The sequence below is a fragment of the Phaethon aethereus genome (assembly GCF_964289735.1).
Source record: "Phaethon aethereus genome assembly, chromosome: 13".
Taxonomy (NCBI): domain Eukaryota; kingdom Metazoa; phylum Chordata; class Aves; order Phaethontiformes; family Phaethontidae; genus Phaethon; species Phaethon aethereus.
In genome coordinates, this window is record NC_138589.1 from 6,202,770 (window position 1) to 6,213,229 (window position 10,460).

A 10,460-nucleotide genomic window follows, 5' to 3' on the forward strand; every position below is an offset into this window, starting at 1 on the left:
TATTCCTAGCAGATCTGTGCATTCAAAGGATTCATAAAGTACATTTGAGCAAACAAGCTACCTACTGTTCCTGTTCATCATGTCCCTTATCTTAATAAATAATGAAGGTGCCATGGGCTGACAATGAAATATTTTGAAAATAGTTTTAATGTATAGCTGGCAGAAGACCTGTTGGGCATTGATAAATTACACAAACGGAGAAGATGAGAAATCTGTAAAATATTAATGGTTTGCTTCTGTAGGCAGCAAAGGAGAATATACCTGTCTTACGTAAGTCTTATGCTGCCCATGTAAGGCTGAAGTGATGTTTCTGACTGACCCACAGGGTTCACGGATTGCAAGCAGAGCTGATTGCCTTTGACATTGCTCAAAACACTGGTGAAGTGAATGGTCCAAGGGACATGAAACACAGTTCCTGAAGATTCATCTGCAATTATTGTAGTGTGTGGTTTGCAATACAAAGCCATCCCTGCAGTGAAGAGGTGGCTCTTGGCTTGTAAGGAGAGGAGGGAATTGATACGGAGCTCCTTGTGCCCCAGTGCTCAGGGTCCCCGCTACGCCCTGAGCACTCGGTTGCTCTCTGCTAAGGGCTCTTGGATTGCACTGCCTGGAGGGGCTGGTGTACGGGGTAGCTGTATGAACTGTGGGGAGATGTCTCAGGGGACAATGTGCCCCATATGAGAGTCCTGTCACGGTAATGCCATGAATGAAGCGAGGAAGGATAGGGTCAGCCCTTCTTCCTCGGCTCCCTCTGAGGCCAGTCATTTTCATTTACTCTAATAATCAGCATATTCTTACTGGGTGAAAACAACTTCTGTCACACCCTTGTATTTACTTGGCGCAATAGCTAAATACTGCAATTTTACCCCAAGGGATACTTTTTATAAAACTATTGTCCAGTGTTACTGTAAAACCATTAGGCATCTGGTTACATACTGCCAGGAAGCTATCTTTTATGCGGTGATTTGGCAATGTCACTGCTCTTTTAGAAACACTAGGTTTGAGAGGAACTCTCCCTTAAACTGGTGGATGTTTTGATGTGGAAATTTTATTATACGTCAAATATAATTGTCTGCAGCAAAGTGCTATTCAAATTCAGAAAATCAGGATTTCTGTCATGTCTGTGTGGCACAAAAAAAAATTTCTTTAAGAGATTTGAAAATTATCAAATAGAACATATTTTGACTCAGAAGCGGTTAATGGAGCAATGAATTATAACGGCAATATAGCAGCATGATTTCAGCTCACTTGTGATAATGATTTTACTTCATTTCTGGATAATCCTGAAGCTGAATTAAAGCAACAAATGTTAATTTCAGTGAGAAAGATAAGCACATGTATAAATAAGAGAAGTACAAATCACTGAAGAGTAATTTTTGTAGGAACTATACCATAAAACTCAAAATAATACCTTAGCAGGGTAGTATTTTGCAAAGGAGAGATTTTGGTTGGTGCTCAAGACCACTCAAGCCACAGCTGCCGGCGGGCTGATGGAGTCCGGCACACCTCTGCAGCCCTCTTGCCACCCGAGAGCCATGCGTCACAAAGCATCTGCTCTGAGTGACAAGATAAAAACTGTCAGTTGTCTGTCCACTGCACGTAGTTCACAGAGCTAAACACTTTTAAAAACTTTTGCATTTTGGGTTATGTCACAACATACAATTTCTCTTTAGAGGACAGCGTTGCATTTAGGGATAAGCTGCAAGTAATGGAGAGTTGAAGAACAGGTATGGTATCTGTTTTTTCAGATGTGTTTTCTGTATCCCAAATTCTGTTCAAATTGCTTACTAATACCTGAAATGAATATACTCTTTATGAAAACTGTCTGTTTAAAAATAAAATCGCTGTAGTCATCTTGGCTCTGAAGTTCAGCTAATAGTTTTATCCTTCGAACTATTCTCATTACACAGCCTTAATTTAATTTTAGTAAGAAACACACAGATGTGTAATCCATAACACGATCTAGTATTCTGTATGCGAGTATACCCTGCATTATCTCCAGTATTGAATTATTTTACTATGGAGCATAGTTATCTGCACAGGCAAATTCTTATTTAATTTCATTGAAAATTATGTAAAGATTTTCCATAGGTAGTGCTCTAACCTTGCAGCGGGATTAACATGATGGACTATCAAGACTTCTTTAGGGACATAATGCGCTGTTGGGTCAATAGTCCATGAACAAAGAAGGATTTACACAATAATCTATAATGGCTCTTTAAGAGCTGTTATGGTCTATCAGGATAAAAATCAGGTAGATAATACGTATAAAGTGCATACTTGCTTGTGGAAAGCAAGCATTTTGGTGTTTAAATTCTAGCCCTTTAAAGGTCAAACTAGATTCTTTAACATTTTGAATGCAAGTTTACCTTTGAGAAGATTTAACTCTGCTTGCTTAATTGCATGCTATGTAATGAAAATGAGATTCATTAAAATACACAGCAGGTTTATGAAAAAAAAATCTTTTTTAAGCTATTGATACTTCCTTTTAAAAAAAATAATTTCCAATGGTTTATTTGTACCGTCCTCTCTGTCTTGGTGGCCAATGAACTTCAGAAAAGGGGACACAGTGACCCTGACCTAACAGCCCCACAGGGCATGGGGACTCCCGGGAGGCAGCGCCTTGGCTCTCCAGCACTCCTTGGGGTTTCAATACGCCTCTGGCTCAGCTGCCACCGCTTTCCTCCGACATTGTCCTGGGTGCAGGTGTCCCGAGAGAGCAGTTTATATCCCTGGGAGGCGGCACGCTTGGCCAGCAAAACACTTATTTCACCTTTCCTCAATGAAATTATATTCTCTGGCCTTACACGTTAAAAGAAAGAAATCTATTTCTTGGCAGATGTGCTTTTTCAAGCTGGCGCGGCGCAGGGTGACAGCACAGTATTTGCATTTCAGTCACGCAGGACTTTACCTGCTTTTAAAGTCTTTTCCTACGAATCGAATAGCATCTCCCTGTTGCTCCTGCATAGATCAGGCTACCTTTCGGCGTGCGGGCCTGAGGCGGGCATTAGGGGAGGTGCGTCTAAGGGCAGAGCCCGGCGGCGGCGGAGCCCGGCGGCGGCAGAGGGCAGCAGCGCGGCGGCGGCGCCGGCCGCTGGGTCGCCGCGGGTACCGCCCTGGCACGCAACACCCGGCCCTCGGCCTTTCGGGGGGGTTATTTGCGCCCTAAAAGGGGAATTGGCAAAACGAATTTACGTGCCAAAAGTAATTTTGAATATCCCGAAAAGACTGTGGTCCTAGGGAAAGGTCGGGTTTAGACAGAAAAAGACCTCGCTGTCGGAAACGGGTGAGTAGAAATTAAAATATGTTCAAAATAAAGGAGCCAAAATGACTTCTGGGAAAGCGCGGGCGTCACAATATAAACATACATACTGACAAGAACGTCCAGCGTTACTTGCACGCATCAGGCCCCGTTACCTAGCCACGAAACCCCCAAATTTTTATATTTAATACTCGCTCGCAGAGTAATACCGAAAATACTGATGTTAGTAAGAAGAGCAACTCTGGTGCATAATATATTATTGTGTTTGTTATTGTGCAATTTACTTTAAAGTCATTACTCTGCCTTGTACATAAAAAGTCAGCAAATTATCAGAGTTTATTCCATTGACTTTCTCACACCTTGAGAAATAGCCCATTTGTATTATCACAGTTTGATATATTTCCCATTTACTGAGCTTCTTTGGCAAGCCGGTATTTTAATTTAATTATACTTTTTTTGCTAATGGTCTTTATTTTTCAGTGTCTCTGCAGTAAAATGTCTTTAATGTCTGGGATTTTTTTATTTCCCTTTTTTTCGCCTTAGTGGCATGCTCTAGTGTCAATTTATAAACTGACAAAATTCAGCGTAGCATTCAGAGAGGTGAAATTAAGGAATCTTTTAAGAAATCCAGTGCTTAAACGATTAAGCATTTCTTCACTTTGAGAATGTGATTCCTGAATATACTTAGTATCACACAGCCCTAATTTAGGACCTGCAGTGCAAAGAGAATACAGCATGTATAACACACGTTTGGGAGGATTCATGCAGTTTCATGTGTGGTATCTTAAAAAACCCAACTTGTTATGGAGCTCAGTCTCAGACCACTGAACTCAATGGGAGCTTTGCTGTGTATTTTGTTTGTGGATAGATCCTTAATCCTTAATGTATATTAAATGTAAATTAAAAATACTGTTAAGAATGAAATACATATAGTAATAGTTCTGATATGTGACCAGCACCACATTTTAATACATGAATCCACTGGTTTTCACTCTGTAGTCCTTTTTTCAACTTGTGTTAGCTCCGTGCCTCCAGAAAGGTGGTATATACACATCCTGCTAATCCTTTTAGCATCCTCATGTTTGCACCATCACCTTCCTAATAGCCTGAAGGAACTGCTGGATCTCTTTTCCTGGAACATTAACAGAAGTTTGTGGTGTGATCGCTAACTGTTTGCTTTGGCACCTCCTAGGAGCCAGAGAGAAGAGGATAGGAATTTTTCAGTGGCGGGGACATTGCACACTGGGGTGTGAATTAGGAGATCAAAACACAGCTAAACAAATGGGACCCATGCTGTAGGGATGATGGAAAACCAGGAGTGGACATAGCACACCTAACCTCACCGCAATTACAGCTCGACTAAAGCACTAAAAACATTCCAGAGAGGGGAAAGCTGTGGTATGGAGAAAATGTATTGAGAACGTGTGACTTTTTTGAATTAGGGCTTTATGTAAACAACAGTTAGGGACACTAGGCCTACCTCTGTCTTCTGCGTACCAGATAAATCAGTATGACTGTGATTAAAATTCCACCTTTGATACGAGAAGACCAAATAAGAAATCACACTTTCAGTCCTGACAGCAAAGCTCTCCAGTTTTTCACAAAGAAGTAGCTGCTTTGCAAGCGTGTGCTTGTGTGCACACTTTGGTATCAGTTGCCTTAACTGGAGTGCAAGGTTAGAGACAATTGACTGCCTACTCCTCTGCTAAATTCCTCGTAAAATCTTCCTGGTTTTCCTTCTGCCATTATATCTCTGTCCTCAACACTTGCACTTTTTAGTTTGCACTTTATCCTTCTAAATTTTGACATTTTCTTTCTTTGGTCTATATTCATATATGCTGTCGTACTTTTCTGTACACACCTTACACCTACAACCTACAATTAACCGCACCTACAATCACAGTATCCTGTACTGAGGCATGCGTTGGATAAAAGCGGTCGCCTTAACCATATACCTGCAGATTGTGTTTGCGCTGAGTTTCTGCTCGCTGAAGTAGGCATTGTTTTTGTCTCGCAAACTTTGGGGTCTGCTTACCTATATTCAGTCTTGGAATGGGTTGATTCCCCTTCATATGCTCAACTTTGAGTTTCTGCATTTATTGTCGTTGATCACAGCTAGACAGATTATGTATCAAATGCATTGTATGCCTTAAGGACAATAAATGATAAGGAAATCAGTTGTAGTAACTGTGAACTGGGACTCTTCACAAGCTGGGCTGTATACAAGAGTCAGAGCTGTCTCAGCTATAGCTGCTGCGACAACTGCTGTTTGTTCTCTGTGCACAACAGTTCTGCAAGATTCAGCACCAAATTTACACCTTCCTAATTGCAGAAATCACATAATGAAAATAGGTACTTGCTGGGCTATTTAAAGGGTCTTGGAAAAGAATTGACATAAACATCCAGAAGAGCATGAAAATGAACACGGTTCTTGGTGTATAAAAAAGAAATACTATGATTCACATATGACATATTAATAAAGCATTTATTTAACTTTTTTCTAGTTTTTTCTATTGAAAAATAGAACAAAACTCAGAAAAAGCCATAAAAATTAGTTCAAGATCTCAAAAACAAATCCATAGTGAGACTTAAGGATTTCAGGGTATTTAAATCCCCTAAAAGAGTGCCAAAATGGACAATTTAATCACAGGAGGGAAAAGGAAACAAATGATAAGAAAACACTTTAGCCAAATGACAGTGCATAAAAAAGTTTGAGAGTTAAAGAAACTTGAATAAAAAATAATATACAACCCTAATGTTAAGGTTAATTAAGCACTAGACAATTTAAAGAAGTGTTTTCAACTGCTGATTCTCCATCATTTGAAATCAAGAGTGGATATCTTTCCAGCTAGGTGAAGTGCAGGCTGTGGAGCCTCTGCTGTGCTTGTCCATCCCATGCTCTTTTTCAGACTAGCTCTTTAATCTGTACTTGTTACCATCCATGAAGATGTATGAAGCTTTTAATCGAAAACTATTCTTTGTGGCCTTTTTCTATCATCAGAGCAAGGGCAGTAGATAATAACCTCTCATTTTACAACTTCCTCTGTAAATGTTGGCTTGGCAATTACCATTTTCAAAGACTAAGAGCCACCTTCAAAGACAACCATCACCAAACAGAAGGTTGATTGTCGAACCAAACATCAAGATTAATGGCAGAGCATTAACAATGTGACAAAGTCTACCTCGAGTGTTTATTTGGTGCCATTTTCTGTCCTCGCTAATACTAATGCAATAAGAGGTTGTCAGCTCAAATAGTCCCAAAGTTAGCTTTGAAGAATATATTTACGAATTCCACATTTGTGTATATTGACCTAGAGCACTGGGAACCTGTTGGTGCTCCCTGAACGAGGCGGGACTGAAATGTAAATGGTGCCAGGAAGCTCTGCCCAAGGCAGAGTGCAGCTGCCTACCTCAACCAAAGCTTGCGGCAGCGTTGACGTGATCTGACAGATCCTGGGCTTCGGCGCGTTCAGCACGGCTTTGCCTTGGCCTCTTGTTGACAGCTGGCTCTGCTTGTAAGTGGTTAGGAAAAAAAAAAAAAAAGGGTTTTGCCACATTTTTTCAAAGTTTTTATCATACTGGTTTTGTCAAAGTTCAGTGTGTGTAGTTGGTTGAAGTTGAAGCTTTCACCAGACTGCTGCTTTTCCTGCTGATCTAAGCAGGTATGACTGCTTGGGGGTTGAGCCTTGAGCTTCAGGCTTTCAGTTCCTGTCTGTTCCTAGGGCTCTGGAGATTTACCATCGCAGTGGTGGTGTACTGGCTTGGTTTGTTTAAATCTGAGCAGTGTAAACCATGTTAACATATCCCATCGTGACAGCTGTTCATAAGGACAGGAATAAATCAATTAACTAAATGGATCGTATAGTCCCCACAGAGTGCCTTCCAGTGCTCTTGTCTCATGCCTTAAACCTTGGTGGCAAGAACAGAAGACAGTTGAAAAGGGCTATCCAGAACTGGTGGTATATATGTTTTAAACAATTCTTTTGCTCATGCAAAACTGAGAGGTGTAAGTTACATACAATAGAAGGGGAACAATGGGAGAGAGGTCCTGACTGCATATTTCAGAATAAAAGTTGGAGTACAGCAAAACCAGAAGATGTTAGCCTTTACTCATGCTGTTCCCTAAAGGTCTGGCATATGGTCATAACTTTAAAAGCAAAATCAATTTTTTTCTTCCATTGAAAATAAGCAAGTTGTTTTTTGGGGGTTTCGTGGTTTGGGTTTTTGTTTGTTTTTTAAAACCACTTTATCTTTCCTTTTTTTTCCCTCTTCCATAGTGTTCTGTGTCAGGTTTTTTTCTTGGAAATTAACATAGAACTGGATATTAAATCATGTGGTATACGAATGTTACTATTCCCAGTGCTTTACAATGAGCATGGACAGATGCAACTGTTGCCAGATGGAATCTTTTCTCAATATAATTCTTGTATTCAGTTCAGATTCCCTACAGCATCTTACACTAATGCAGTAGTTTAGAGAGCTGTTAACCATTACTTAAATTCCATTTTATTAGATGGTATCTCCATAAGTCATGAGAAGTGAGGCAAAATAAATAAATAAAAAAAAAGTTTTCAATCAATTTTACACCTGAAAGTAAACAGCCTTAGTCATTTGTAGCATTGACAGAATTAAAACTTGTGAGCAAAGTTTGTCCAGCTGCGATACCAAAGGAGGACTGTTCCGTAATGCAGCAGCATGAAAGCAGGAACTCCTGCCACATACACTGGATAGCTTAATTTTGGAAACAGTCTATTGGTTCTGGGAAATTCATCAAAGTGTGCTAAAGCAGACTGAGAGCTTTCAGTTCCAATCTCTTAAGCATTGTGATGGAATAACTGAACTCCAAGATTTTTTAAAATTAATGCAAATGAAAAGCTACTGGCATTTGTATAAAAGAGGACTTTAAAAACCTAAGGACTGAGTAGCTGCAATTTTATACAAGCTGAAGGCAAGAAAGGAATGACTGCAGCAGCTGAACATGAGCTGAACTTCACTGCTTCAAAGCTGACAAAAAGATACCTCAAAATTCTCTGAGAAGAATGTAGTAAAGTCAGAGGAGCTTAAGAAAAGAGCCAAAAGAATGATTCAAGATCTGGGAAACCAGTGGTACGTCAGAAAATAGATCTATTCTGCTTATTGAAGAAAAGGTTAACTTGATCACGGTGTACAATTACCTCCCTAGGCAGAAGATTTCAATTCAGAAGGGCTCCTTTAACAACAAGAAGGGATAACAAGATAAAACAACTAGAAGTTGAAGCTAGTAAAAATCAGAGGAAAAATTGGACACACACTTTTAATAGGAATGTTAATTAATCACTGGAATACCATTGCATGTGACAATTTTCCACTCCCATTAAATAGGTTTAAAACAAAGCAGAACAGTTTTAGAGGGTTGCAAACTTTGATAGTAGAGTAATGCAAAATTCTGGGAATTGAAGTAACTAATCAAAATAGCTTTAAAATTTTAAAACCAATCAGTTCTGCAAATTTAAAATTACAAACTAGAGCTACTGGGTCTTTATTTCTTTACCTCCCTTTGGTTCAAACACAGCCCTAGTAAGCCAGTGCGTATTCACTGAAACCTTGGTATATTAAGTAGGAAAAAGCAAGTTTTAGGAAATAGCTGGAGAAGAGGATCTTCAGAAATGAGGTTGTCCCCAAAGCCTCTTTTGTGGGGAATGGGAAGAAAAAGAAAACAGAGGCTTATTCCCCTATGAAAAAGTTAGTGCCCAGCCCTTCTGCACCTCCCTCTTCCCTCTGCCTATTCAAATCTTGAACTTGCTAAGAAGCGAAGGCTCAGTCGCTCTAACAGCTGTGGATCTTGAGGCTGCTGTGGATTTTGGTGGATCCTGTGGGGGTCTCTCAGTCTCTTCAAAAGTGTGAATCTTTCCCTTCTCTTTTTTTTTTCCAGGTATAAAAATGAATGAAGTTACCAGGCTGTAAAAGAATGATAGCTACACATATAGGCAGTACAGGTGGTTGCTGCCAAAGAGAGTGGTCTAGTTTTCACCTCCACCCGCCTCCCTGCTGCCAGTATTACAGTTCCCTGCTTTCCTTTTGCTCACTCTGCAAGCTTTGCTAAGCCGGCTCGTCTGCCTGGGGATAAAAGTATTCTTTTTTTTTTCCACCCTACAGTTTAGTTTAGAAAGTTTATCAGTAGAATCTGTTCAGAAGGGCGCTAAGGCCAGCACGAGAGGAGGCAGGAGCATGCAGCTGAGCGCACGGGAGGGGGCATGCTCTGGGTGGATGGAGGAGACCATCCTGCAGCATTGAGCCACAAATCAACTCAGAAATGGCCTGTGATTGTGCCCCAGCTGTAGTCACATGGAGTGTGCACGCTGCTTGGTGATAGATTATGTTTTCAGTACTTACGAAACTCAAGCTACCCGTAGACTTTTTTTGCTACTGCTGCAGCTTTATATAACTGTGGCCATTACGGTTTCTTTTGTCTTTGTTCTCTGGAATGTTTAAGAGAGTTGTGCACATGCTGTTTAACGAGATTTATTTGGCCTGCAAGCTGCAGATGGGCAGAAATCAAAGGAGGTGGAAGTGGACATTGACATGACCTCCAGCATGTTGTTTATGGAGAACATCCTTCTAGTGATGTATGACAAGTCCGAGGTCAATGATTAGTATCTATTAGCTCTTTGAAAAATGGAGAAGGCAATAGTTCCTGATGGTGCATGTTTTAGATCTGGTTAAAATGGAGACGCCTGATGTGAGAAGAAAAAAAATGCTTCAGTGCCTGTGTATACAATTACCACACATCACCAGGGCATCTTAGCACAAAACACTTACACACCAAGTTATGTTAGTAGGAAGAACTGTGGTCTAGGTTCCTTTTCCCCCATTGCCCCTCTGAAACAGCTGGATTTGATTATTTATTATTATTCACTTCTTCCTCCTTTTTCCTCTAAATTCTCTTCATTTCTTTTTGTTTTTGTTGGAAAGCTAAATCAAAGAGGAGCTTTACATTCAGTTCTGAACACAGTAAGCGATGCGGTAACTTGCTCTTCTGCAAAAAAGTATTGTAAGGTCTTGCATGGGCCACCTCATGCCAGCTCTCCTCCAGCTCAGCCACACGGTCCAGAAACGGAGAGGCTTTCTAAGAGTTTGAGTAGATTTCAATATAATATTAGCATGAAAAATCTCTGCAGTTGTCTAGAGTAGCTGGTAACATGATTTCTAACTTTCTAAC